Here is an 18,082-nt window from a genome sequence, read left to right as displayed (position 1 = left end):
AATACACCACACATAGATACACCTACACACAATATCTGTGTGTGTATAAATGTGTGTATGTATACATATACATACACATACATACACACACACAGAGGAAGAGAAAGATTTTTCCTTTTTGAGAATGTTTCAAAGAGAGGAAGGCTGAAGCATTGCCTACTAACCCAATCCAATTTCTCTACCACTATAAAAGCTCTTTCTTGTATTCCATTTTTATGTGAGAAACATTTCCCCATTCTAACTCACTCTTCTCCTTTCTCCTAGTGTAACCTCTTTCTTACACTTTCATTTTTTTTTTTTTGTCTAGAAACCATTCCAACATAATTGACTCTTATCTATATCCACTGGATGTCCCATATTTTAGTGAAGTTTTGTACCTCTTTTCCCATTTGGCCAATTCTATTTTTAAAGAGTTATTTCTTCTTCCTTCAGTAAAGTTTTGTGCCTATTTTACCTTAAGGTTAAATACGATTTTTAAAGGTGTTATTTTCTTCAGTGTTTCTGTGTTTTTTTTTTTTAATAAATCCAAGCTATTAATTTACTCTTAATTATATTTTTGTTTTAGTTTCATTTTTTATCCTTGATTTTTCCTCTAGTACACATATATTCTTTAAACACTGCCAGGAATTCTCGTTGGGCTTGTGTCCAATCAGCTTTTTTCCTGGAAGATTTGTTTGTAGCTATTTTTACATTGTTGTCTTTTTTGTTTCTATTATGGTTTTCTGTGACATCACAGTAACCTTTTATGGTCAAACTGGTTTGATTATTTTTGGCTGTTGTTTGCTAATTTTCCTATTTCTTGACTTTTAACTTTACATTAAAACTGGGCTTTGTTAATCTAGGGATTGAATGACATTATCCCAAGCATCAAGCATTTGTTCACTGTTGTTTTCAGAGTTAGTTCTGGGGGGCTGTTCATTTTTGGCTCCCAGGGTGGTGTGATGCTGCTAGAGATATGTTCACTGCTTTCCTGGTTTTTACTCTGATTTTCTTCCAGGAAAGACTAATGGTCCCCTGTAGCCACAAGCATTAGTACTCTTTTTGCTTTGGAACTGTGACCACAGTCTCTGCTCCCTTGTGACTGACCCCCTATTACTTCTCTAAACCCTGGAATAGTGACCCAGAATTTATTATAGCAACTCAATAATTGCCAATAAATGCCAACTACATCCAACGCCAGCAAAGGATCCTCTTTAATCTCTTTCTGACCAGTTGTCTGACTCCCCAATGATATCTGACTGAGAGCTCTAGAAGTTGCTGCTGTAGCCACTATTGCTGTGGTTTCTGTATGGGATCTGGCTATACTTCCAAAACATTTTACTATTTCCAAAACATTTACTATTTCTGCCTTCCTGCATTTAATTTTGAGGTCTTTATGTCCTAATAAATGGTCAATTTTTGTGCAAGTTCCATGAACTGTTGAGAAGAAAGTATACTTTTTGTCACCATTCAGTTTTCTCCAGAGATCTATCATACCTAATTTTTCTAATATTCTATTTACCTTTTTAATTTCTTTCTTATTTGTTTTGTGATTTGATTTCTCTAAATCTGAGAGTGCAAGATTGAGATCTTCCACTATTATAGTTTTGCTGTCTATTTCTTCTCGTAACTCTCCTAACTTCTCCTTTAGGAAGTTAGATGCTATACCACTTGGTGCATATATGTTTAATATTGATATTGCTCCATTGTCCATAGTGCCCTTTAGCAAGATATAGTTTCCTTCCTTATCTCTTTTAATTAGGGCAATTTTTGCTTTTGCTTGATCTAAGATAAGAATAGCTACCCCTGCTTTTTTGACTTCACCTGAAGCATAATAGATTCTGCTCCAGCCTTTTATCTTACTCTGTATGTATCTCCCTGTTTTAAATGTGTTTCCTGTAAACAACATATTGTAGGGTTCTGACTTTTGATCCAGTCTGCTATCTGCCTCTTCTTTATGGGAGAGTTCATCCCATTCACATTCAAGGTTAAAATTATAATTCTGTATTTCCTGCCATAATAATATCCCCAGATTATGCTTTTCTTTTTCTTGCCCCCCCCTTACCCCCTTCCCTAGTATTAAACTTATTGGTCCCACTTGTGTCATGCAGCTCTCCCTCTTTAGGATCCCTCCCTCCTCCCTTTGAATCCCTTCCCCTTTCTTGTACCCTTCCCTTATTACTCTTTTTCTTTTCCCTTTTCTTCTCCCACTTTTTAATGAGGTGAGAGAAGATTCTCTGTAAAACAAATATGTCAATTATTTCCTCTTTGAGCTAACTCTGATGAGAGTAGGATTCACACAATGTTCCTTCCCCTCTCTAAGTTCCCTCAGATATGATAGGTTTCCTTTGCCTAATTGTCGCATGTAGTTTCCCTCTTTTTATCTCCCCTTTTTCATTTTTCTGACACTATCCCCTTTCCATTTCTACTTCCCTTTTTATGTTATATCAGTAAAATCAAATTATACATGTGGTTTTTATGTATATCCACAACAGAAATACAGTTCTCAAGAGTTTATTTTGCCTTTTTCTGCTTCTCTTGAGTCCTGTGGTTGGAGATCAATTTTTTTGTTTAAGTCTGTTTTTTTCTTTAGAAACAAATGGAATTCCTCTGTTTCATTAACTGTCCATCTTCTTCAAAGGAAAAAAAGTGCTCAGCTTAGCTGGGTAGTTTATTCTTGGCTGCATTCCAAGTTCTTTTGCCATTCAGAATATCAGATTCCAGGCCCTTCGATCCTTTAATGTTAAGGCAGTCAGATCTTGCGTGACCCTTATTATGGCACCTCAGTATTTGAATTGTTTTTTCCTGGCTGCTTGTAATACTTTTTCTTTAGTTTGAAAATTCTGAAGTTTGGCCACAATATTCCTTGGAGTCTTTATTTTAGGGTCTTTTTCAGAAGGTGTTCAATGAATTCTTTCAACGTCTATTTTACCTTCCAGTTTTATTACTTCTGGGCAGTTCTCTTTGATGATTTCCTGTAAAATAGTATCTAGGTTCTTTTTTTCATCATAATTTTCGGGTAGTCCAATGATCCTCAGATTATTTCTCCTAGATCTATTTTCCAGGTCTGTTGTTTTTCCAAATAAATATTTGACATTTTTTCCCCAATCTTTCATTTTTTTGGTTTTGCTTGACTGATTCTTGATGTCTCAATGAATCAGTCATTTCTATTTGTTCAGTTCTGATTTTTAGTGAGTTATTTTCTTCATTAGCTTTTTTAACTTCTTTTTGTATATGTCCAATTGCATTTTTAAATGAGTTGTTTTGCTCTATGAAATTTTTTTCCATTTCACTGATTTTTTTTTTTAGTGAGTTATTTTCTTTTTCCAATTCACAAATTCGGTTTCCCTGCACTTCTTGGGAGTATTTTTACCTTTTCCAATTCACATTTCAGGAAGTTGTTGCTCTCTTGCATAGCTTCTCTTTCCTTTCTCTATTTTTCTTCTAATTCTCTTTTAAGGTTTTTAATAGTCTCTTCTAGGAGAGCCTTTTGTATTAGGGACCAACATTTGTCTGGAGACTGTCTGCTATTAGTCTCTTTAGGATTGAAAAGCTGCTCTCTTTCTGTATAGAAACTATCAATCGTCCTTTTGAATTTTTTACTCATTTTGTTAAAGCCTGTAGGGTCTGCCTTCAGGGCCAGGAGGTTAACAGCTTCCTCTGCAGAGCAGTGATAGGTATATGGACAGGTAGCTGTCCTGCCAGCCGGCAACAAAAAGCAGCGAGATATTGGAGTGCTCTGGGAAAGTGTTCCCCACCCAGAAGTAACTCAGCCCTGCAGGGCCAAGCTGGGAAAGTGCCCCAGACAATGTTTGAAATTGCTCCAGCTAAGAGAGAGGCCTCCGGGACACCCACAGTATCTACATGTTATTAGACAAAGATCCTCAAAGCAGACTACAAAGCTTTGGGCCATAGCTGGAGGACCTGAAATCAGTCCAGTGTTTGTTAAATGAAACCTGAAACCAGCAAGATTTTATGCTTGGCCTGTTAAGAAATGCAAGGAGGGACAAAATGAATCCAAGGAGGTATTTGCACATTGCATATAAATTTGCCTTGAATTTATTTGTGTAATATTATTTATTTACATATTGTCTCTATAAAATAAAATACATTTTATAAAACAGAATGTATAATAGATGTTTAAGAACCACATCTTTATTAACTGATTGATAGTCATCTCTCTTTTAATGATGAATATATGTCTTTAGTTAGCTTCCTCTTTGAATGATGCAAAATCATTGGCAAACAGGATTTGGTTGGCAGTTGGGAATAGGGAGCATTTTAGAAATCAAGGAACAAACCTCTTTAAGATGTTAATGAAGAATATTGAGCTATGTTAGTAGAAGCTAACGATAAATGTTCCTCTTGCAAACATTAGTTCAATTTACATCTGTCAAGATCACCTCCATTACATTTTCAACTGCAGTGTAGTAATAACATAGATAATTAGTGCAAACTCTTATAAACTTGATTTTCACTACCTTTATGGCCTTTTACTTTGTATCATAATTTTTAGGATGCCTTTAAGAAGCTACTGATTAGTTTATTGGCTGAACCAAAGCTATTCATCCTGGACTAAAGAACAGCATAGTTTAATTAAGAAGTGTCCTGCCACTTAAGTTATATCCTTTTGATGTTAGGCATAAATGCTAACATTTGTCAGATTGAATTTCTCTGCTACAATTTCATGTTGAAGAAAATGTGGTATAAGAAGGGATTCAATTTCCCCTTCCTATTTAGCATTTATATTGACAGAATTAATTATTTTTTTATTATCTGGTTTGTTACTAAATAGCAGGTATCAGGTATCATTCCTTTCCAGATGGGACAGTTTCTCTCTTTCTCTCTCCCCCCATCTCTCCTCTTTCTTTTTTTCTTCTTTCCCTCCTCTCTTTCTCTCTTTCCTCCCTCTTTCTCCTTCCTTGCCTCCCTTTCCTTTCACTTCCCGCACAAACACACACACACATTCATACACATATTTCTAGTAAATTGACTTGTGCCCAAATTAAATGATGGGAAAATAAGTGAAGCGAGCATTAGGAAAATTGAAACTGGACCCTGTTTCCAGAAAAGTAGTGTGCTAAATAGTCTACTATTTAGTCTAATAGAAGCTGTTTTACCATAATAAAATAAATAAAAATATATTCAAACTTTTTAAGGCAAAAACAAATTTAATCATTTAGATATAAATGCCCAATTTAGTTCCTCTGGTAATCCTTTCCCTTATTTTTAGTTATACCTTTACAGATACACACATTTGTTAAAATATGTGTATATGCATTTACCCACATTTTGTATGTATTTTTATTTGTACATAATTGTAATTAATGTGCATGCCATGCTCACTAATTTTTTTTTAATTTGGCAGTATTTCAAAAAAAGTTTTAATATTTCTTTCTATTTCTGAGATTTGAGTAATAGGATCATCTTTAATGCCTATGTTAATTAATTGCAAATATCTCTTTGTACTGGAAAAGAAATAATTGAAATTCTCTGCTTTTTGCCTAATATATTTAACAACTGTCAAATTGAATTGGGCATAAATTCTATATAATTGTGATGTATAACAAAAATATTTTAATAAGAGGAAACAAAATTTGCAAGCTGAGCATTCAACTTTTTTCACTTTTTATGACTCAAGGGTAACCTCTTTAGACTAAATCTAATTTTCTCTTTGATTTAGCTGTAGGTCATATTGATTTATGTACCATCCAAAAATATATGAGTTATAGTAAATTTTAAATCCTTATTCATGAATAACTTATACACTGGGCAAGCCCACATGAATTTGTTATCATTTGCCACTGATGGAAATGTCATGAAATGGGGTTTCTCCTGCTTAAAGTGTTTTCTTTTTCAGATTATCAGCACAAGGTTCATCTTCAAGGAATTTTAGCTCTGAATGGGCAATTGTGTTGGCTTGAGGCTGAAAAAAGTAGCTTTTTTCTCCTGAAAAAAGAGGGAAAATTTGTATTAGAATACAGAAAGATAAATTTTAAAATGCAACTTTTTTTAATCTTTTTTTTAATATTAGAGGAGAATATATATGTGTACATACATGTATATACACAAACACACACACGTGCGCACACACACACACATATATGAATTTTTTTCTAAAACATTTTTAATAGCACAAATGAAAAAACTCTAATACTGGTTGTTCTGAGTGGTTCTGTCAGGAAAAGAATCAATATATTTTATCCTGAATAAACTTGAATGCATATATCATAATGGAATGTAATTAAATATGTTTAGGACTTAAATACTGTCTATTTGTAAATTCATGCCAAAATTGTCTAAACAAAAATCTCCCTCTGACACACATATGACTAGCATCATGACTTGAGTAGAGTAAACCAGATCACCCACTCCTGAGACTTGTAAATGAGGTTCAAAAGACACTGAAAAGCTGAGTTTGGGTGACTTTTTAGCTTTACCAAGTGCCTTTTGTAATCTTGTCATAGGGGGTAGACAAAGCTCCTTCAAGGGTGATGCTGATTGTGTCACTGCCCCTCCCCTTCCTCTTTCTCCCTCCATTCATGAAGGGTTAATTGAGGAGTGAAGGTCAAGGGATGGGAAATGCCTTAACAGCTCCTGCTGTGAAGCATCACACTCCTTAATTTCATTAGCATTGTACTTAAATCCTTGTTTGGTTTCCAGGAAGTCTTGGAGCAGCCTTCCTTTTAGTAGAGTAATTACACAAGAATAGCCAAGTGTTAAAGTCCAAATCCTTTATTATCTCCTTCACAGTTTAGTTTCCTTGCCTTGGGCCTGGCTAGTTTTCTTAGAAGCCTTCCAGAGTCTTGGTCTCAGTGGAGAAATGCAGGAGGTCAGCCACCACAGTGTATGAGATGGGTTGAATGAATCTGGCTCTTTTTGGCGCCAAGAGCTTGAGCTCTCTCCTCCAATCTGCTTGCCTTCTTTGGCTCTCACTCTGACTGAGTTTGTCCCAGCTTATATGTTCTCTTATAATTACAATTATTTAGACAATCTTGTAGAACTATACTAAGTGCTAAGTACACATATTGAACTAGAGAATTATTAAATACCATGCTAAACTAGATAACCATCTTTATCAATTCCACCTTGTAAGAATTCTTGTTTTAAGTATAAGAGTTCTGGCCCATAACATCTCCTGCTTTCTTTTGTTTTAGAACATAGGTGGTCATGCCCTCCCTGACTTCTCAGGGAGGTGAGAACCCCCAAAAGGAAGTGATCACACCCTTCCTGACATCTCAGGAAGGAACATAGGTTTCTGAACGGTCTCACTTGAAACAGGTATACATAAATCCATGAACATGGGAGGTGTTACATAATAAAAAACATGAATCAACATGAGGAATTATACATATCCATAAGTCCTAGAAATAGTCTAAAACCAATCTATTGTCCATTACTTCCTATGTCAAGGAATCCAATGATTCAATGCAGATTTTGAACTCCTGTATCAGTCTTATCATGTCTCAGGGAATCCAATGATTCCTGCTGGTTTTGAAGTTCTGCAACAGTCTTATTATCAGCCATGCTCTTTCAGTGTCAGATGTTTTTCTCACGCCTCTTTGGCACCCATCTGATTCCTTCTCCCTCTATAGAGATATAAGCAAACTCTTTCCCCAAGCAGTTAATCTATCTAGTCTCTTCCATTCACCACTTTCTGCATCTCTCCACATCACCTGGCAATTATATTGGAGCTGCTTGCACTGCACACTGTTCTGCTCTTGGGTTAAAAAGCTATGATATGATCAATCTATATATAGCTAGCTTTCTGGAGGTTCTCTGGAATGGGTCTTGGTTTCAGTGGAGCTATGCAGGAGGCAGGAGAGCCACCACAAGTCTGATCAAAGATGGAATCTCTGTGGCTTTGTTCTCAGTTTAAACACCATTCCAAGTACATCATCATAGGTGTCTATCTTGTAGAATACGTGTCAATTTATAGAACTATACTAAATACATGTAAGCTAGAGAATCATTATATTAATTCCACTGAGTTAACTCCTTCTTTTAGGATTAAATCAATCATACTGAGCCTTAAGTATATTTCTCCAGAGTTCTTGCCCTTTACAATCCTGAATCCCTTTAAAATTGGAGAAGTGAATGTCCCTTTGAACTACAAATCTCAACACATTATTCAATTATCAAAACTCAATTATGTTGGGAAAATGTACTTTAGGGAAGAGAATTATATTTCAGGTTTGCTTTCAATTAGAATTTTTAGTTAGTCTTTATGTTAAACTCAAAATTTTGTGTTTCTCAAAGATATATGTGCATGTATGGAATAGAGAGATAAGGTGAAAAACTTACAGGAATGTATGAATTCTTTTTCTGTATTTTATTTTCATTATTTCTGTGTTTCTCCTATAACCTGTATAATATGTGCAGGTCCATATTTACTTGAGCCTTGGCCAGCTATAAACATATTTACTTTACCTGAGCTGATGACACTTATCAATATTTGACATTTATTGATATTTAGTCTATTAGCTTGATCACTATTTGCTTGATTAAGCCTGAAGGCCTGATTTTCTGTTTCCTAGAAATCAGGTGATTTCGGGGAAATAGAATCCTTCCATTCCAATCTCTCTGAATAGCAATAACCAATTAGATGCCTCCTCCTTCCCTTCTCAATGCTCTCTTACTTGTGATGTAATTTCTTGTATAAAAGCTATGTATCTTTACTACTTCTTTAGCCCTCCTACCACGAGCTTTCTCTTTCTTATCTTGTGATGGGACAGCTCATCCTCCAGAGGTTTTAATAAACAACCTTTCTGCTTTCTATTTTGAGTATCTCTGAGAAGTCATTTTGGGCAAGGGTCTTCTACATCCCACAAAAAATAAAAAGGGAGAACTTTCCACCAATGAAGAGGAAATCAGAGAAATAATAAAGAGTTATTTTGCCCAAGTTTATGCCAATAAATTTGATAACCTAAGTGAAATGGATGACTACCTCCAAAAATATAGATTCTGGAGAGCAATTTGGAACTATGCTCAAAATGTTATCAAACTTTGCATACCCTTTGATCCAGCAGTGTTACTCCTGGGCTTATATCCCAAAGAGATCATAAAGAAGGGAAAGGGACCTGTATGTGCCTGAATGTTTGTGGCAGCCCTTTTTGTAGTGGCTAGAAACTGGAAACTGAGTAGATGCCCATCAGTTGGAGAATGGCTGAATAAATTGTGGTATATAAATAATATGGAATATTATTGTTCAGTAAGAAATGATCAACAGGATGATTTCAGAAAGGCCTGGAGAGACTTACACAAACTAATGCTGAGTGAAACAAGCAGGGCCAAGAGATCATTATATACTTCAACAACAATACTATATGATGACCAATTCTGATTGACTTTGCCATCTTCAGCAATGAGATCAACCAAATAATTTCCAATGGAGCAGTAATGAACTGAACCAGCTACACCCAGCAAAAGAACTCTGGGAGATGACTAAAAACCATTACATTGAATTCCCAATCCCCATATTTTTGCCCACCTGCATTTTAGATTTTCTTCACAAGCTAATATTTCAGAGTCTGATTCTTATTGTACAGCAAAATACTGGTTTGGTCATGTATACTTATTGTGTATCTAATTTATATTTTAATATATTTAACATCTACTGGTCATCCTGCCATCTGGGGCAGGGGGTGGGGCGAAAGAAGGGAAAAATTGGAACAAGAGGTTTGACAATTGTCAATGCTGTAAAGTTACCCATACATCTAACCTGTAAATAAAAGGCTATTAAATTTAAAAAAAAAAAAGAGAGAGAGAAAGAAAGCAACTCAACAGATCAACTAAAACAAAAAGAGAAAATAAAATTTGCTTAAAAGAGAAAAAAAAAGATCTCTTTCAGGAGATGATTAGTAGATTCTTTGTATTTCATTTTACCCTCTGGTTCTAAAATATCAGAAAAAGTTTCCTTTATAACTTTGTAACTTTTTGAAATGTGATGTCGAAGATATTTTTGATCATAACTTTCAGGTAGATCAATAATTGCTAAATTATTTATGTTTGATCTGCTTGCCAGTTCAGTTGTTCTTCTGATGAGATATGTCACATTTTAAAATTTTTGTTCTTTTGATTTTGTTTGTTTGTTTTTGATGTCTAATGGAGTCATTAATTTACCTAATCCCTCCATTTATCTAATCCCAATATGTAAGGAATTATTTTTGGTGCACTTATGTACATATTTTTCCTTTTGGGTAATTTTGTTTTTTAAGGAATCATTTTCTTCAGTGAGTTTTAAGCCTTTTATAACATTAGGCCGATTTTCTATTTTTTTTAAATGTTATTTTTGAGGGGTTATTTTGTGTTTATTTTTATCAAGTTGTTACTTCTCTTTTCATATTCCTATATTATTACTTTCATTTCTTTTCCCCAGTTTTTCCTCTATACTCATCTCTTCTTTTAATTCTTCCAGGAATTCTTACTGGACTTTTGTTTTTAAATTAGCTTTACTTTTTATTTAAGGCTTTTGTTTAGTTATCTTCACATTGCTGTCATTTTCTGAGTTTGTGCTTTGGTCTTGGCACTGTAATTGCTTTTTTGATAATTTTTTTTGGTTTATTTTTCATCCCATTTCATGAGTTTGAATTTTAGGCTCTGCTTACCAGAGGCTGGGAAGCCACGGTCTTAAGCTTTCTGCTTTTTTGTTCTAATACTTTTAGAACTTGTTTTTGTTTTTCTAAAAGTATTTGTTCTAATACTTTAGAGCTCAAAATCTGTATATTTCCACTGCTTTTAAGGTGGTATGATTTGAGAAAAAGTATTATCCCTGCTCTACAGTTCTATGCTCTGCTATATACCAATAAGGGCCCTTGCCCTCTTCAAGTGCTAGTGTTCCTCTTGGTTCTAGAATTATGAATCTAATTCTCATGCAGTCACAAGCGTTAGTAATCTCCTCTACCCTGGAATTGTGACCCCAAAGTTCATGTGGACAATAGATTTAACAAATAACTTAATATCCTATACCCAGAGCCAATAAAGGCTCTCCTATAATCTCTTCTTAACAAGTTTTCCAACCCCCACACTGTTTTTGGGTCAAAATCTCCTGGAGCTGCTGTTACCACAGCTTCCTTAGTATTCTTAGGGTCAGTCACGATTCTGATAACTGAGACTTCTCCTGCCTACCTCCTAATTTATCTTAGGATGGATAAATATCTCCCTCTTACATTTTTTTGGCTCTGCTGCTCCAAAATTTTATTTGAAATGGTATTTTAAAGTTGTTTAGAGGGGAAATGTTAGGTGAGTTTGCCTGAATAATGTTATTTAGAATATCTGATCATGATTATTTTTGCTTCAGGTGGTAATATTAAACCACACTCCTACTAATATTAATATAAGAGAAAATAAAAGTATTTTAAGTATAAGCAAACTGAAATAAAATGTGATTGACAGTTTTAACATTTAAAATAAAAAGAGAGGCAGGTGTCACTATTGTCCATTATATCGACTATTTGCACTTTCCAGAAATAACAAAGGAACGTATTATTCAAATGTAAAAGATAATGGTTAAACAGAACATAGTATATTCATGAAAAGATCAGATGTTACATAAATGTAGAAATTATAGAGAAGGATATGGAAGAGTGTCTCAAGAGATTATCTAGTTCAATCCTCTCATTTTAAAGGTGAGTAAAATTAGGCCAAGATAGGGGAGCTATTATGAAGTTATAAAAGATAAGTGGCAAATCTAGGACTTAAAACCATTTCAAATATTGTACTTTCCTATCTGCCCCCACTTTATCACACTACCTCTACCAGAAATAAAGCAAGAGATCTAAGAATTAAATAGCATAATTCCTACAGAAGTATATTTAGGCACTGTGAACTGATCTACTTGCCAGTTCAGTTGTTCTTCTGATGAGATATGTCACATTTTAACTGTGAATTTGAACTAAGCTCCTCTTGACTTCAGATCCAGTGCTTGTGACCTGATTAGTCATTCTAGAAAATAATATGAAACTATATTCAAATGTTCGTAAATTATGCTTGCCCTTTGACTCAGTGTTGTCACTTTTAGGATTATATGCCAAAAAGAAAGGGGGAAAGGATATACATACATACATACATATATTAAAAGGGGAAAGGATATACATACATACATACATATATTAAAAGCTGCTTTTTGCAGTGAAAACTTTAGGGAGTGCATATTATCTGGGAACTAAATGGTAGAGTGGATAGAGTCAAAAGGCTTAGAGTCAAGAAGACTTATCTTCATGAGATCAAATCTGCCCTCAGACATTTACTAACTGTGTGCCCCTGGTCAAGTCACTTAATCCTGTTTGGCATAGTTTCTCATTTATAAAATGATGTGGAGAAGGAAATGGAAAACAACTCCAGTATCTGTGCAAAGAAAATGGGTCTCATGAAGAGATATCATGACTGAAACAATTAAACTAGAAGCATGGGGTAGCTAGTTAAAGCACTGAATCTGAAGTCCAGAGGAACTGAGTTCAAATTCAGACTCAGAAATATAGTACATTAGCTGTATGACACTGAACAAGTCATTTAACATCCCAAATGCTTCTCAATCCCACAAAAAACAACTATTATAACAAAAATTAAGCACATTAATTGAGAGATAGTTTATTTGAATATAATGGAATATTACTGTTCTTTAAAAAAGGAAAACAGAGGAAAAATTCAGCAAACATTGATATCAAGCAAATAAGTAGAATCAGGAGAACAATATATTATTACAACAATGATATTAAAATTAAAAGCTTTTATTGGCCTAAGAACTCTGATGAACACAGTGATTAACTATGATCCATCCCCTAACAGATGGCTATATATTCAGAATAAGACATACATTTTGACTGTAACCAATGTAAAAATCTCTTTTCCTTAACTATCAAAGATTTTTAAAAATTTTTATTTTATATTTATATTATATTATATTTTGGGATTTTTTGTAGGGAATGCAGGAGGAAAGAAGAGGGGAAGAGAAATAAAGACTTGTTAATTGAGTAAAAACTTTAAATAAACCAAAAAAATATTTTGCTAGTACTTTGTTTTTTTTTTTTTTTTTTTTTTTTTTTTTATTTAATAGCCTTTAATTTACAGGATATATACATGGGTAACTTTACAGCATTAACAATTGCCAAACCTCTTGTTCCAATTTTTCACCTCTTACCCCCCCCCCACCCCCTCCCCTAAATGGCAGGATGACCAGTAGATGTTAAATATATTAAAATATAACTTAGATACACAATAAGTATACATGACCAAAACATTATTTTGCTGTACAAAAAGAATCAGACTCTGAATTATTGTACAATTAGCTTGTGAAGGAAATCAAAGATGCAGGTGTGCATAAATATAGGGACTGGGAATTCAATGTAATGGTTTTTAGTCATCTCCCAGAGTTCTTTTTCTGGGTATAGCTAGTTCAGTTCATTACTGCTCCATTAGAAATGATTTGGTTGATCTCGTTGCTGAGGATGGCCTGATCCATCAGGACTGGTCATCATCTAGTATTGTTGTTGAAGTATATAATGATCTCCTGGTCCTGCTCATTTCACTTTTGCTAGTACTTTGTATGCCATAAAGTTTTTGAGCTAATAATTATGTATGTGTTGCAGACTAGATTCCAGTTCTTCAGAAAAACTAGTTTTAATTGCTGTTCTTATTTTTTTATTTTCCAATTAACCCCAAAACTCTAAAGAATATAGCAATAAATGGACTTTCCTTAAAATACTCAATAGCATCTATTTAAAACCATCTGCAACCTATATAATGGAGATAAAATGGAACCATTTTCAATTAGATCAGGGGTGAAACAAGGTTGCCCACTATCACCATTACTATTCAATATTGTATTAGAAATGCTACCTTTGGCAATAAGAGAAGAAAAAGAGATTAAAAGAATTAGAATGAGTAAGGAGGAAACCAAATATTCACTCTCTGCAGATGATATGATGGTATATTTAGAGAATCCTAGAAAATCAACTAAAAACTATTAGAAATAATCTACAACTTTAGCAAAATTTTAAGATAGAAAATAAATCCACATAAATTATCAGCATTTTTATACATCACCAAGAAAATCAAACAACAAGAGATACAAAGAGAAATTTCATTTAAAATAACTATTGAAGTATAAAATATTTGGAAATCTATCTGCCAAGGGAAAGTCAGGAACTATATGAGCAAAATTATAAATCACTTTCCACACAAATAAAGTGAGATCTAAACAACTGGAAAAATATCAAGAGCTCTTAGGTAGGTCAAGCGAATATAATAAAGATGACAATATTACCTAAACTAATCTATTTCTTTAGTGCTAAACCAATCAAACTCCCAGGAAACTATTTTATTGATCAAGAAAAAAATATCAATAAAATTCATCTGGAAGAACAAAATGTAATATTCTCTCTAAAATGTAATGTTCTTTCTCCAATTGATAAATGGTCAAAGGATATGAACAGATAATTCTCAGATGAAGAAATTGAAACTATTTCTAGCTATATGAAAAGATGTCCCAAGTCATTATTAATCAGAGAAATACAAATTAAGACAACTCTGAGATACCACTACACACCTGTCAGATTGGCTAGAATGACAGGGAAAGATAATCCAGAATGTTGGAGGGGATGTGGGAAAAGAGGGACACTGATACATTGTTGATGGAATTGTGAACACATCCAGCCATTCTGGAGAGCAATTTGGAACTTTGCTCAAAAAGTTATCAAACTGTGCATACCCTTTGATCCAGCAGTGTTACTACTAGGCTTATATCCCAAAGAGATCCTAGAGAAGGGAAAGGAACCTGTATGTGCCAAAATGTTTGTGGCAGCCCTGTTTGTAGTGGCTAGAAGCTGGAAAATGAATGGATGCCCATCAATTGGAGAATGTGGTATATGAATGTTATGGAATATTACTGTTCTGTAAGAAATGACCAGCAGGATGAATACAGAGAGGATTGGAGAGACTTACATGAACTGATGCTAAATGAAATGAGCAGAACCAGGAGATCATTATATACCTCAACAATGATACTGTATGAGAATATATTCTGATGGAAGTGGATTTCTTCAACAAAGAGTAGATCTAACTCAGTTTCAATTAATCAAGGATGGACAGAAGCAGCTATACCCAAAGAAAGAACACAAGAAAATGAATTTAAACTGCTTGCATTTTTGTCTTTCTTACTAGGTTATTTTTACCTTCTGAATCCAATTCTTCCTGTGCAACAAGTGAACTGTTCAGTTCTACACACATATATTGTATCTAGGATACACTGTGACATATTTACTTGTATAGGACTGCTTGCCATCTAGAGGAGGGGGTGAAGGGAGGGAGGGGAGAAATCGAAACAGAAGTGAGTGCAAGGGATAATGTTGTAAAACACACACACACACACACACACACACACACACACACACACACACACACACAAAACTACCCAGGCTTGGACTCTGTCAATAAAAAGTTAAAAAAAAATCTAAAAAATGTAATGTTCTCTGTTGAGGTTTTCTTGAGGTCTCTGGGAGCAGCCTTCCTTTCAGTTCAATAATCACCACAAGTGCAGCCAGGTGTTAAAGTCCAAATCCTTTATTGTCCCCTTCAAAGTCTTTTCTCCTTCACTTAGGGATCAGCTAGTTTTTCTGGAAGCCTATCTCTCTCCTTGGTTCCAAGAGCTTGAGCTCCCTCCTGCCTTCTCTGGCTTCTGAATCTTCTCAACTATCCAAAGGTTTGTGCTTCAGCCTCCAACCATCACAAAGGTGGATGATGGAATGAATCTGTCTCAGCCTCTGAGAGCTTGTAGTGAGCTTGTCTCTTTCTAGCCCTGAGAGCTTCTCCCTGATATGCTCCCTTATATACACTGAGTACAAACCAATCATTATATCACTAGGAAACCATTATTTGTTGTAAGATTAAATCAATGCTAAACTATATCTAACCATTGTCTCCTCAATTCCACTTAGTAAGTACCTTGTTTCAAGTACTGGCTCAAAACATCTCCTTGTAGGATTAAATCAATCATACTGAACCATGCTAAATTAGATAACTATTGTCTATCAGTGGAACTGACTTAGTACCTTGTAAGAATCCTTTGTTTCAAGTTCAGAGTTCTGGCATATAACAACAAAAGGTCAAGAATTTCAAGGGAATTAATTAAAAAAATGCCTATGAAGGTGGCCTCGCTGTACCAGATCTAAAACTATATTATAAAGCAGCAGTCATCAAAACCATTTGGTATTGGCTAAAAAATAGACTAGTTGATCAGTGGAATAAGTCAGGATCACAGGCCAAAATAGCCAATTACTATAGTAATCTAGTTTTCGAAAAACTTAAAGACCCCAGCTTTTGGGATAAGAATTCACTATTTGACAAAAACTGCTGGGAAAATTACTAGCCATTGACCCACATCTAACACCCTTATATAAAGATAATGTAGAAATAGGATTCATGATCTAGACATAAAGAATGATATTATAAACAAATTAGAAGAACATAGAATAGTTTACCTCTCAGACCTATGGAAGAGGAAGAAATTTGTGACCAAAGAAAAACTAGAGATCATTATTGATCACAAAATAGATAATTTTGATTATATTAAGTTAAAAAATTTTTGTACAAACTAAACTAATACAGACAAGATTAGAAGGGAATCAATAAATGGGGAAAACATTTTTACATTCAAAGATTCTGATAAAGGCCTCATTTCTAAAATATATAGAGCATGGACTCAAATTTATAAGAATTCAAACCATTGTTCAAATCATAAATGGATAGGAACACACAAATTTCAAATGAAGATATTGAAACTATTTCTAGTGATATGAAAAGATGCTCCAAATCACTATTGGTCAGAGAAATGCAAACTAAGAAAACTCTTGAGATACCACTACACACCGGTCAGATCATCTAGGTAAACAGGAAAAGATAATGCTGAATGTTGAACAGGATGTGGGAAAACTGGGACACTGACACATTGCTGGTGGAACTGTGAATGGATCCAACCATTCTGAAGAGCACTTTGGAACTATGCTTAAAAAGTTATCAAATTTTGCATACCCTTTGACGCAGCAATATTGCTGCTGGGCTTATATTCCAAAGAGATCTTAAAGGAACGAAAGGAACCCACATGTTCAAATGATGTTTTGGCAGCCCTTTTTGTAGTGGCTAGAAACTGGAAGCTGAATGGATGCCCATCAATTGGAGAATGGATGAATTAATTATAGTATATGAATGTGATGGAATATTATTGTTTTGTAAGAAATGACCAGCAGGATGATTTCTGAGATGGTTGGAGAGACTTACATGAACTAATGCTAAGTGAAATGAGCAGAACCAAGAGATCATTTTACATGGCAACAAGAAGACTATACAATAATCAATTCTGGTAGACATGGCTCTCTTAAACAATGAGATGATTCAAACCAGTTCCAATTGTTCAGGTATGAGGAGCACCATTTAACCCAGAGAGAGGACTGTGAGAACTGAGTGTAGACCATGGCATAGCATTTTCACTCTTTCTGTTGTTGTTTGCTTGCATTTTGTTTTCTTTCTCAGTTTTTTTTTTCCTTCTTGATCTGATTTTTTTGTGCAGCAAGATAACTGTATAACTATGTATACATATATTGGATTTAACATATATTGTAATGTATTTAATATGTCTTAGACTACCTCCATCTATGGGAAGAGGTGAAGGGAAATAAGAAAATTTTTAACAGAAGGTTTTCCACAAGGGTCAATGTTAAAAAATTACTCATGAATATGTTTTGTAAATAAAAAACTTTAATAAAAATAAATAAATGAAAATTCTTTTTTTCTTACTGTATTATTTGAAAACATTGTTTCAAATTTGATTCAATAGTACTTTATTGTGATTTTAACATATTAGCAACAGTACTTTAGATTAGAGAAATTTTCCATATCTTTCTTTCAAATTTCTTTTTCTTCTTTAATTTGCTTTTGGTTTTGCCTCTTAAACCTTTATAATATAAGATTGATATAGAATTGTTTATGTGGTGATTTGTGCTATCTCTTCTCTTTTGTATTGCTTTCCTTTTTGCTCTTAATCATTAATTAATGGTATCAATAATTTTTGATATATTTTTGATTTACAGTTTCTATACTCTATAATCCTTTT

This window comes from Sarcophilus harrisii, chromosome 3, assembly GCF_902635505.1.
Source record: "Sarcophilus harrisii chromosome 3, mSarHar1.11, whole genome shotgun sequence".
NCBI classification, from domain to species: Eukaryota; Metazoa; Chordata; class Mammalia; order Dasyuromorphia; family Dasyuridae; genus Sarcophilus; species Sarcophilus harrisii.
Note: the sequence above shows the minus strand (reverse complement) of the source record.